Source organism: Maylandia zebra, linkage group LG6, assembly GCF_041146795.1.
Source record: "Maylandia zebra isolate NMK-2024a linkage group LG6, Mzebra_GT3a, whole genome shotgun sequence".
Taxonomy (NCBI): domain Eukaryota; kingdom Metazoa; phylum Chordata; class Actinopteri; order Cichliformes; family Cichlidae; genus Maylandia; species Maylandia zebra.
The window spans coordinates 26758412-26770057 of NC_135172.1; the positions used below are offsets into that span (position 1 = coordinate 26758412).

Below are 11646 nucleotides of genomic sequence, written 5' to 3' on the forward strand. Positions count from 1 at the left end.
GTGGGAACAGTTTGGGGATGGCCCTTTCCTGTTCCAACATGACTGTACACCAGTGCACAAAGCAAGGTCCATAAAGACATGGATGAGCGAGTTTTGTGTTGAAAAACTTGACTGGCCTGCACAAAGTGCACTCAAAAAAATGAATGAGGTGGATTGTTCAGTGTATATTAATTATTTATTTTCATTTTACTTAAAATATATGTTTTTGTTAAGTTAACATATGTTTTTCTAATCAAGTCTACGTAATTGTGTCTATTATTCAACGTACATAATACTAATGTGTTACTTGATCGCATAACATTTAAGTCGATTAGGATCGATATACCTTGTATATCCACAAGGTGGCAGTAATGCAAAAACAGTTGTAATGAAACCGCGCAGAACAAGAAGGTTTCACGGCTTGTGCCTGCTCATGCGCAAGACTTCAAATTTAACTGAAAAAGGCTGTTTTGGCGCCAAGCTACTGTTTCTTTGAGAGGTAAGACCACTTTTTTTCTTTGACTATGTTGTGTAGTATCTATATGTCCAGCATGGTTATATTTTGCGTTTGTCTTACAAGACATGTTATATCGTTTGCGTGCGCTTGTTTTACATTAGTTTTACTGGGTCCTGGACATGCTTATTTTGTGGACTGTGTAAGAAACATTTTTATTGTTTTTTTGTTTTATTAAGGGATTAGCTACAGGGGTTCATGGGGTTATTCTTTCAAGGGGTTATTTTTCCATTTGCTTTCTTGGGATTCCTTTTCTGTAATCCGAGAGTCGGAAATATCGAATAGGATAGCAAGGATAGCATAAAGTGACATTTAAAATCCAAAAAGTCAAGGGCGAAAGCCACTGTGACACCATTGTTCTGCTCTATCAGTAATCTGTATTATGTAAAAATGGTCTGTAAATACAGCATGTTTCCTAGCGGAGTTATACATATCAATGTAGTTATAAATTACAGTTTGTGAAAGTACACACTTAATTTTTTTAATAAAATTATTCAAGACATATGAGTGGACAGACAATGGAGGTCGACAGACCTGGTGATAATTGCTTCTATAGAAAGTTAGCACATGGCAGTGTCAATCTCTTGCTTTTCTTCTGAGTAGTATTTTATTTAGTTGTAATTCAAACAATAATTTGCTTCTTGAAATTAAGTAATGAATTTCTTGTTTTACTTTATAAATCTCAGATCCTGCCTTTACCTGCTCCCTCCTATACTGATGTGGTGTATGTGGTATTGCTGAGCTTGTATGTGGTATGTGAACTGTTATACTTTTAAAAACAAAACTGTTTTATAAGTTAAGTTTTCTTTTGTGACCCATCCCATGCCCCTGTTATTTCTTCTCCACATCTGAACCATGGTAAAGGTTGCAGTTCAAGGGCCTGAGGCATGAAATTCTTTTCAGATCAGCTGTGATCAATATTTTTTGGAACTTGATAAATAACAATAAAAGCTGTAATGGCTCCATTAGCATTTTGTGTAAATGTTTGTGTTAAAATTATAGCTTTAATGAGGTCTTACTACATTAGTTTTAGTTTGTATATGTGTACATATAGTATGTATATTTACAGTACAGTATGTTGTGTTTGTTGACATATTTTCAGGTGGAAGCAGAATATGTGAGGATTACTACTGCTGCACATGTTCCAAGGCTTTTTACACAACTTGACCAATACACTGACCAGCTCATAAAAGTCTTCAAGAAAAAAGGAGGCGTTGCAGGGAAGAAAATTAGATAAACTTTGGCCCCAGCCACACAGGTGCGTTATTCTGTTGGTAGCAAAATATTATGGCTAATAAGATCATTTTCAAATTTAAACAGCTAGTGTATGGTAGCTGCACAGTGCACTTACATTTATATTAAGCCAGACAAAGTTTGGTACTCAAAACGTTGGAAAATTTAAATTACCTAAACATATGTAAAATCTGATCCCTTGATTTAGGTTAAACCAGAAGTGAATGTTTTTATGTTATGTTTTGAATGCAAAAAAGATGATGTATTAGTTTGTCTTTACCTCCATTATGGACATATATAATGTGGTGGAAACCCTGCCCAACAGGTTAACTATTCATGTCCATGTGATGATTAGTTGGTCTTGTGTACATGTCTATCTGTGCAGTGGATATGTCATTCATTTTGCGTATAATGTGAGTTTCTGTCATCCTAAAGTATATCTGTTTTCTCTTCCTGTATCTCTGCCACTCTCTACAGAAGGAAAGTATTGAAAAGGGGAGGGAGTGTGTCCTCAGGGCACTACCTTTTTACCTGAATGAAGACCCAAGCATCCTCTTCAAAGAATAATTGGTTGGTAATTTTAGTTTAGTTTTTTATCTGTATTAAACCAAATTTTGAATAACTAATGTTGTTGCATGTTGTTGTTGTTGTAATTTGCATGGAACCTGTTTAAATGTTTTGGGAAATCTTCTTGTATACCCAAACTATTTATATTTATCGTTGAATCTGTAGTCTGAAATAGTGGCACACTGGGGTGCATGTTCCTAATATTGTGTTTACGTCATTAAAGGGTAGCTTTGGCCCTTTTTCTTTCTTTTTTTAAAACTGGATGCCATTTTTCTTTGTTTTTGTGTCTAAGCTACAGCTGTTCAGAGGGAGCTGGAACAAATTACCCTTGCTATCTTTACCATCGAAAGAGCTGATGCCAGCACTCCTCCAGCCGATGTGGGTGTAACCATCTAGTGTGTCCTGCATGACCTGGAAGACCTGGCCTCTGCATGTGCACTCTTAATGGGTGGGATATATGCACTGAATCTCAGTTAACCTCAAGACTGAAAGCTTTCTTTGAAGTACTTCAGAAGCTCTTCCTTCATCTGTATGTCAGCATACTCTTGACCAAGGTACAGTTGCTCAAGAATACACTGAATGAATAAGCCAACCTTTAATTTGGATGATGAATGTTCTGTCAGATGGACAGAAGTTTTTCGGAGGCTGAATGGGAATAAAATGGTAATTTGTAAATGACAGATAACGGGAAAATTACATTTAAGAGAAATTTAGAACATTTTGAAAAGTTTGTAAACTACTACAATTTGAGAGATTTTACTGTTGTGGGGGGCTAGTAAGAGACAATCAAAAGTATTGAGATTTAAAGGATTTAATTGAGAGATGATACTGCACCAGAAATGTTGAAGGGTGGTGTGTATATTAGCGTTCAAGGCATATTGTTATGAGGTGGAAATATGTTCATATTCAGTTTGTGTTACATTGTGTGCATTGTAAAGGTAATTGCAATACATACTAAAAATAAGGGTAAGTTAGGAGGTTGATCTGATATCCTCGTGTTGGTGTTGTTCCCAGATCATCATACTAAATGTTGTTCCAGGATCAACATTGCAAGTGACCAATCAGAATGTTGTGACGTCATACTTTTGCGACTTCGGGAAAAACCGGCGTAAAACAAAAAACTGTACTTAAGCTGCGTGAAACCGCCTCTGTCCGCCGATCAACGGACCCTAACCCTAACCGTAACCCTTTAATAAACAGTAAGCAGAATTGATATTGTCCTTGCAACATTGGAATTTCATAAATGCACGAATGGCTTGGCGCACAAAAGAATAACGTCACAACAATGTGACAACATTTTCATGATGGTCTGGGAACAACACCAACACGAGGATATCAGATCATCCAAGTTGGGAATGCAGGATGAATGTATATTTTGTGGACTTTTAAAGACGAACAATTGTTTCCATGTTAAAATGTTTACATCTGAAGTTTTTTGCCCAAACACTAGTAAAATAAATGTTGACAGTGGCAAGTGTTAAATGGTTACTGCTGTGCTGTTGCAAAAAAACTGAACGCTGACAAGCTGTTTTATTGTTAGACCATAATGTTGGCATGTTTTGTTAAAGTTTTATTTGGGATGGTGATGTAATTTTCTTTGATTGCTAATATCAGTGGACTATTTATTATTATTATTATTATTATTATTATTATTGTTGTTGTTGTTGTTGTTGTTGTTGTTGTTACATAAAATTTTTTTAAATTGTGGCTGTTGAGGTGGACACTTCACTTTGCATTGTTAAAGGAAAGCACTTCATTGGCATTGTGTTACTGGACTGACCCTAAGCAATCATTGCAAATAGCAACTTTGCTATCCATTTTAGACACTAAAAGAAAAAAACACTCACAGACCTTACTAGCATCACATGTGCATAACTCAAGTGTCATCTTATCAATGTGTTATGTGATCTTCAATGTGTTTTTTTTTTTCTCTCTTCTATTTCTGGTAGATACAGACATTTAATTTAAAGTCTTGATGTTGCATCTGTCTACATACTGTTAATTACTAACCCTAATGAGCTGTTGTGTTTTATTTTGGACTGGGTTTACACAAATGCTCACTGAATGTGTTGGCAATAAAAGAAATTTTAAAAAATAAGTTGGATGTACTTAATTCATTTGTGTGGAACCTGTTGACAAAATAGATTTATGTAAAACTAATTAATAAAGCACAAGGTGGCTGAAAATATAATATTTGAATTAATCTAACTTAAATTTAACATTTTACTGCCACAAATAAGAAATGTGTTGAAGTAACTAATCTAAACTCTCTAACCTGAAAATATATCATCTTTGTTCATACAACATAACTTGATTTAGTTAGTCTTAAATATGTCTTGTTAATCTTAAGTAGTTTTTTTTAAATTAGATGAACTAAAGATTTTTGCTTTAAACTAACATAATTCAATTTCGTGGAACCTGTTGACAAAATAATTTTAATTAAAGTCAACGTTTCATTTTTTTGAGTGTGCAGAGAGTGATTGAACCCTATGGTTTAAGGAAATGTCACTCAAGTTTATATGCATGTCAAGGACAAGAAAATACTTTTGGGCTATACAGTGTATAATGTGTGCAGAGGAGAAGGGACCAAGGCCAGGAACATTGGAAGTGGATTCATAATATTCCATCACGCTAAAGTTACGAAGAGAAATTGAGTAGGAGTAATCTTGAAGGAAGAAGACTGGAGCAGACTTCAATAGATATATGGGTGAAAGCAACATAATGAGGAGGTATTGGGTAGGCATGGAGAGAAATTCACTAAGGCAGATGGTAGTGGCTTTTGCAAAAACAGTGGAAATAACTGTGGTGAACATGTAGGCAAGCTTTAAATGGTGGATAAGAACGAAGCATATTGGACAGAGTTCAGGGAGGAGTTGAGACAGGCTGCATGGTAGCAGTTACCAGATGACTTGTAAAGTGCTGCTGTAGTATTGAAGGGAACTGAAAATATCTGTTTTGTGTATCTGCTGGAAAGAGGAAAGAGGACAAGGAGACTTGGTAGTAGAATGAGGAAGTAAAGGATAACATTCATAGGAGGTTAGTAAAGACATAGGGAGTGACAAAGGGAGATGAAAGTAGACAGGAGTACTGGGAGGCTTAGACATACAGCAAAGAGAGAGGTAGTGAGTTGTGTGTGACGCTGGACACTAAGGAAGGAGGAAAAAAACTTATCAATTGGCTAGATAGAGAGATCAAGCTGGAAAGGGAATGCAAGAGAGTCATTGAGGATAGAGATGGAAATATACTAATGAGGGTAGAGAGTGTGTTCAGAAGGTGTAAGGAGTACTCTGAGGAGCTGATGAATGTTGAAAATGAGAGAGAGAGAGAGAGAGAGAGAGAGAGAGAGAGGAGGACAGATGTAGAAAAGTTAATGAATCAGTGAGTACAGGGGATTTGTAAGGAAGAAGTGAGGACAGCTATAACAAGGATGAACAGTGGTCTAGTGACATATATGTGGAGGTATGGAGATGTGTAGGAAAGATGGGAGTGTGTTGATGGAGAAGTACAGAGAAGGTCAGAAGGAGTTGCACTGTGTTTCTGTGGACGTAGAGAAAGCATTTGATAGGGTGCAATGAGAAAAACTGTGTTACTTCATGCGGGAATCAGGAGTGGCACATAAGTATGTGAGGGTAGTGCAGGACTTGTATGAGGACACCAAGACAGGTGAGGTTTGTGGCTGGAGTGATAGAATGGTCCGGCTGACAGATGAGGTCGGGCGGGAGTCTCCGTGGACTATGACATTCGCAGATGACATTGTGTTCTTTAGTGAGATTAGGGTGCATGTGAAAGAGAGCCTGGAGTGGTAGAGACTAGAGAGAAGAGAGGAATGAATGTAGAATCAAGACACAATACATCGGTGTGAATGACAGAGAGAGAGGTGTAACAATGAAGCTGGCTGCAAGGCGCAGAAGTAGTGAAGTGAACAAGTTTAAATACCTGGGCTCAATCATTCAATGCAATGGGCAATGCACAAGAGAGATGAAGAAGAACTTAAATGGTAAATGGACTGGTTCTTATATAGTGCTTTTCTACTCTAGCTGAGCACTAAAAACACTATATACAACATACCTTATTCACCCATTCATACAATCACTTTTTTCTATACTTAAGCACTTACTATCTAACATTCACACTCAGATAAATGCATTGGAGAGCCACTTGGGGTTAGTATTTTGGCAAGACCAGAGCAACCAGTGATCAAACCACCATACTTCCAGTTAATAAATGACCTGCACTACCTTCTGAGCTACAGCCACCCAATAATGGTCCTCCCTGCAGACAGGGTGGAGTGGGTGAGGACAAGTGTGGGGGTGATTTATAACAGGATAGCAGCAAGAGTGAATGGGAAGGTTTCCAAGACCTGCTGTGGTGTATAGTTTGGTGGCTCTGACACAAAGACAGGAGGTGGCAGAGCCTAAGATTCCAAGATTTTCACTAGGAGTGACCACAATGGACAAGATTAGAAATGAGTGCATGAGAGGGGTAGCTCAGGTTGAGCAGTTTGGAGACAAAGGTTCAGATAGAGATAGAGACATGGTTAAGATGGTTTGGACATATGCAGAGGAGAAATAGTTGATATACTGGACCAAGGATGCTGAAGATGGAGCTAGCAGGAGGAAAAGAGTTAGACCACAGAAGATTTATGGATATTGTGAAGGAGAACATGCAGAGGATGCTAGGAATAGGGTGAGATGGAGACAAATGATCCACTGTGGCGACCCCTAAAGGGACCAGATGAGAGAAGATTCAACCCACGTCCTTCATAAACACTGCGCCCAAACTACTGAGGCAAATGCTGAGTTTTGTGTAGGCGTTCAGTTTGCATTCATTTGACTTCAGTGAACAAACTTCTCTTAAATCTCCTTAAAAATGACTCTATTCAGTCATTGTGCTGCCTGTATAAACAGTTTTCATTCAATCATAAAAAAAGCCAAAAAGCATTCTAATATGCTTTCATAGCAAAATTTTCAAATATTTTAACCAAATGTGCAAACACTCTTTTCTAAATGCTACCTACTCATCACTCACTTGAGCCCTAACACCACAAATGTGTTAAAAACGGTTTATTCACCAGAAGCTAAATTGGACGGCATCGGTGGAAAAAGTGAAAGACAGACAAAATAAATAAGTCTCACTGGTCAAATTTATCTCACAAGGTGTCTCTCTGAACCACGATGTACTGTAGCCATAGCAACTGGCACCCAGCAACTCCTGAAGGGAATGAGAAAAGGATTCATGATTCATATCCAAACAACAACAGCCTGAGAATCCAAATATACTGAGGTAAACTGCCACCCCCAGACAGTCAGGCTGACAGCTGTGAGGAGGAGGGGCCAAGTAGAAAACAAATAAACAAAAACAATCACAATCATCCTCTGTTCGGTCATTGTTTTCTGTTTGCCTCTTGTGGTTTCAGCCATGTTGACTTGTACTGACAAATCGCAAGATGGTAAAAAGTAATAACTTTTTCATGCCAGAAGGATGGAGAAAAGTAAGACTGGCAGCTTTGCTAGTGAGTCAGCTCCTGTGGATACACACCAAAGGACTTTTAAATTCACCAGTCAAAAAAGTGTTTAAATTAAAAGGACAAAATCATGAGCTGCCTGTAGAAGAAGAGTCCTTGTTACCAAAAGGCATCTCCAGTGTTTCATATTCTCTAAGTACATGAAAATATTACATGCCGTTACACTTTTTTTTAGTCCACTTTCAGGCTTGCAACTGTCTATTTTTGCTCCAAAAGCATTTTCCAGGAAGCACAGCCACATTTACACCATTCATGGGAAGGAGGGAAGAATAAAAAGCCCACCACATACACTGCCAATGAAAACATAATAAGCAAGCCAGAACTACTTGTGGACCATATTTAGCAGAAGTGAAAACACTGTTCTGAATCATGATAACCAAGATTGGGATCTCTTCATTACCAAAAGTCCCCATTCTTGCACTTGCATCGCTATCCAGTAGCTTTTGCCACAATTTCCCTGCTTAAGTAAGCAGTAACAATCAAGGCCCTGCCTGCTGTGCCCACTATAAGGCAGCTGTGCCTCATTACCAATCAGAAGAAAAAGCAAGAAGGGGCCCCTGGGATACACTATTCTTGACTGTGGTGTTGTGTGTAGATAAACCACAGAGGATGCTTATCCTCTGTCCTGTTTGTCTCATGTTATCTGTGTCTACATGCCATTCACACCTTGCTTCTTTCGCTGCTTTGTTGCTAGGTAGCTTTGTTTCCTCTCATTCTTAGCGTTCTTTGTTTCTAGCTTTCTTTCTACAGACTTAACAATAAATTGTGGGTGAAAAACACCCACAATTGTAATTTTCTTTAACCCTTAGCGCTGTGAAATGTGTAAACTGAAAAATAAGTTTGCCTCTCGTGAAAAAAGAAAGTCACTTCTGTCTGCTCTATTGCAGATATGCCTACAACCCAATTATTGTTATGTCTCGGAATCATGCTGCTACTTATTCTTAATGTAATGCATCTTAGTGAATGTGAAAGGAACAGAGCCGTGGGTACTCATGCAGTATGCAGGTTTGTGGTGGTTATTTTGAAAACGACTTACTCAGACTGTATGACACACAGTGCATCTGGTTTTTAATTGCATCAGAAATCTTTTGATTGTACACATTTAATTACTTCTGTTTGTAACATCCTTTTACTTTCTTCGTGTCTAGCTTAATTATGTATATATATTTTTAGTTTGGAAAAATGCTTTTAGGAGGCTTTTACCCAGCCAACATGTATATATGGGCCCCACCTGGTTTTTGCTCGGGCTGGATGGGTACCATGTGGGCATGGGCTCAAACTGGGCTTTTTGTATGGGGCCTACTTGGGTTCTTCACATTAAACCCATATGGGCCATCCCAAGTGAGCACTTTTAGTAGGTCCTAGCTGGGTCAAACATGGGAAACACTTAACTTGGTCCAAAATGGGAAACACATGTAGGACCCACTTGGGTTTTCCACCTGGGATAGACATGGGCAAACACAGTCATTTAAGGATAGGCTGTTGTTGTGTGCCCCAGGTGGGGCAAAGTTAGGTAATCAATATATGTTTTAGTATCGATGACACAGGTGGGCCCCACCTGGTCAAACTAAATGGGTCGCACATGGGCAAATGCAAGTCAGACCCTGAAAACATGTCTATGTGGGCCCCAGGTGGGGCAAAGTTAGGTAATCAATATATTTTTTTTAGCACTGATGACATAGGTGGGGCCCACCTGGTCAAACTATATGGGTCACACATGGGCAAATGCAAGTCAGACCCTGAAAACATGTCTATGTGGGCCCCAGGTGGGTTATGTTAAGTTAATATGGGCATATATTTTACGTGGGCTCAAGATTGTTTAGTATATATGGGACCCACTTGGGTTTCTCACATGAAAGCCATATGGGCAAAACCAAGTGGAAACATATAGTAGGTCCTGGCTGGGTCAAACATGGGAAACACTTCACTTGTTTCAAAATGGGAAACACACGTAGGACCCACTTGGGTTTTTCACCTGGGTTAGACATGGGCAAACACAGTCATTTAAAGAAAAGCGTTTGCCCATGTGTGCCCCAGGTGGGGCAAAGTTAGGTAATCTGTATATATTTTTTAGTACTGATGACACAGGTGGGGCCTACCTGGCCAAACTATATGGGTCACACATGGGCAAATGCAAGTCAGACCCTGAAAACATGTCTATGTGGGCCCCATATGGGTTATGTTAAGTTAATATGGGCATATATTTTATGTGGGCTCAAGATTGTTTAGTATATATGGGACCCACTTAGGTTTCTCAACAATCAAAGAAAGGACTTGTTGCCCGGACACTGAACTGTGTGCTGTTGGACTCAGGCCGTATTATTTACCCAGGGAATTCTCTCACGTCATCTTGGTGGCTGTCTATGTTCCCCCCTCTGCTAACCCCACAGCTGCATGTGACACTATCCACTCTGCCATAGCTCGGCTACAGACTCAGCACCCGAGTGCCTTTATTGTGATCTCGGGTGATTTCAACCATGTATCACTGGACAATACACTACCAACATTCAAACAATATGAGGACTGTCCCACCAGGGGAGAGAAAACTTTAGACTTACTGTATGCTAACGTCAAGGATGCATACAGCTCCTCCTCCCTCCCCCCACTTGGTAGGTCAGATCATAACCTGATTCACCTCACCCCCCGCTATGTGCCAATTGTGAGGAGGGAACCTGTGACCACCAGGACTGTTAGGAGGTGGTCAGAGGAGGCAATAGCGGAACTACAGGGCTGTTTCGAGGTGACCGACTGGGAAACACTCTGTGAGCCTCACGCCGAGGACATCAATGGGCTTACTGAGTGTATCACAGGCTACATAACTTTCTGCACCGACTCTATTGTTCCAGCTCAGACTGTTCATTGTTACCCAAATAACAAGCCGTGGGTGACTAAGGACATCAAAGCCCTCCTCAACAACAAGAAGAGGGCTTTCAGAGGGGGCAACAAAGAGGAGGTGAGGAAGATCCAGGTGTTACTAAAGGACAAGATCAGAGAGGCTAAGGACAATTACAGGAGGAAGCTGGAGTGGAAACTCCAGCAGAACAGCATGAGAGAGGTGTGGAGGGGCATGAAGACCATCACTGGATTCAGGCCAACCAACAGCAGGGGAGCTGAGGGAGGTGAGAATAGAGCCGACGAGTTGAATCTGTTTTTCAATAGATTCGACACCACAGTGTCTGCTCCCACCCCCACAACCTCACCTGCAGTCAGCCTGGAATCCAGAACCACACCACTGTGCCAGCCTCTCTCTTCACATGTTGCCTCCTGTGAGATTCCTGACACCCCTCCCCCACCCATCACCTTCACTCAATACCAGGTTGAGATGCAAATGAGGAGACTTCACTCAGGCAAGTCTGCTGGACCAGACGGAGTGAGTCCCCTTGTCCTCAAGACCTGTGCCCCCCAGCTGTGTGGAGTCTTTCATAAACTGTTTATGCTGAGTCTGAGTCTGCAGAGGGTCCCGGTGATGTGGAAGACATCATGCCTCGTCCCTGTACCAAAGACGCCTCGTCCCAGTGGCCCCCAGGATTACAGGCCCGTGGCACTGACCTCCCACATCATGAAGACCCTGGAAAGGCTCATCCTGGACCAGCTGCGACCCATAGTAAGACCACATCTGGATCCCCTTCAGTTCGCTTATCAGCCTCGTCTCGGAACAGAGGACGCCATCATCTACCTGCTCAATCGTGTCTACACCCATCTGGACCAGCCGGCGAGCACTGTGAGGGTCATGTTTTTTGACTTTTCCAGTGCTTTCAACACCATCAGGCCGACCCTCCTGGGTGATAAGTTAGCAGCGATGCAGGTGGATGCTTCTCTGGTGTCCTGG

At 40.5% G+C, this 11646-nt stretch overlaps 1 long non-coding RNA gene across 4 annotated transcripts; it reads left to right on the top strand.

Annotated features, from left to right (window-relative positions):
• Positions 1-318: 318 nt before the first annotated feature.
• On the top strand, positions 319-4391 carry LOC112435029 (uncharacterized). Of its 4 annotated transcripts, none has more exons than XR_003024370.2 (4): positions 319-478; positions 1180-1245; positions 1596-2296; positions 2586-4391. It is a non-coding gene; the product is annotated as an uncharacterized LOC112435029 (long non-coding RNA). The 4 variants fall into 4 exon arrangements; XR_013098974.1 differs by lacking the exon at positions 319-478 and adding an exon at positions 494-635; XR_013098973.1 differs by lacking the exon at positions 319-478 and having other exon boundaries at positions 645-1245; positions 1596-1751; positions 2204-2296.
• Positions 4392-11646: the final 7255 nt, after the last annotated feature.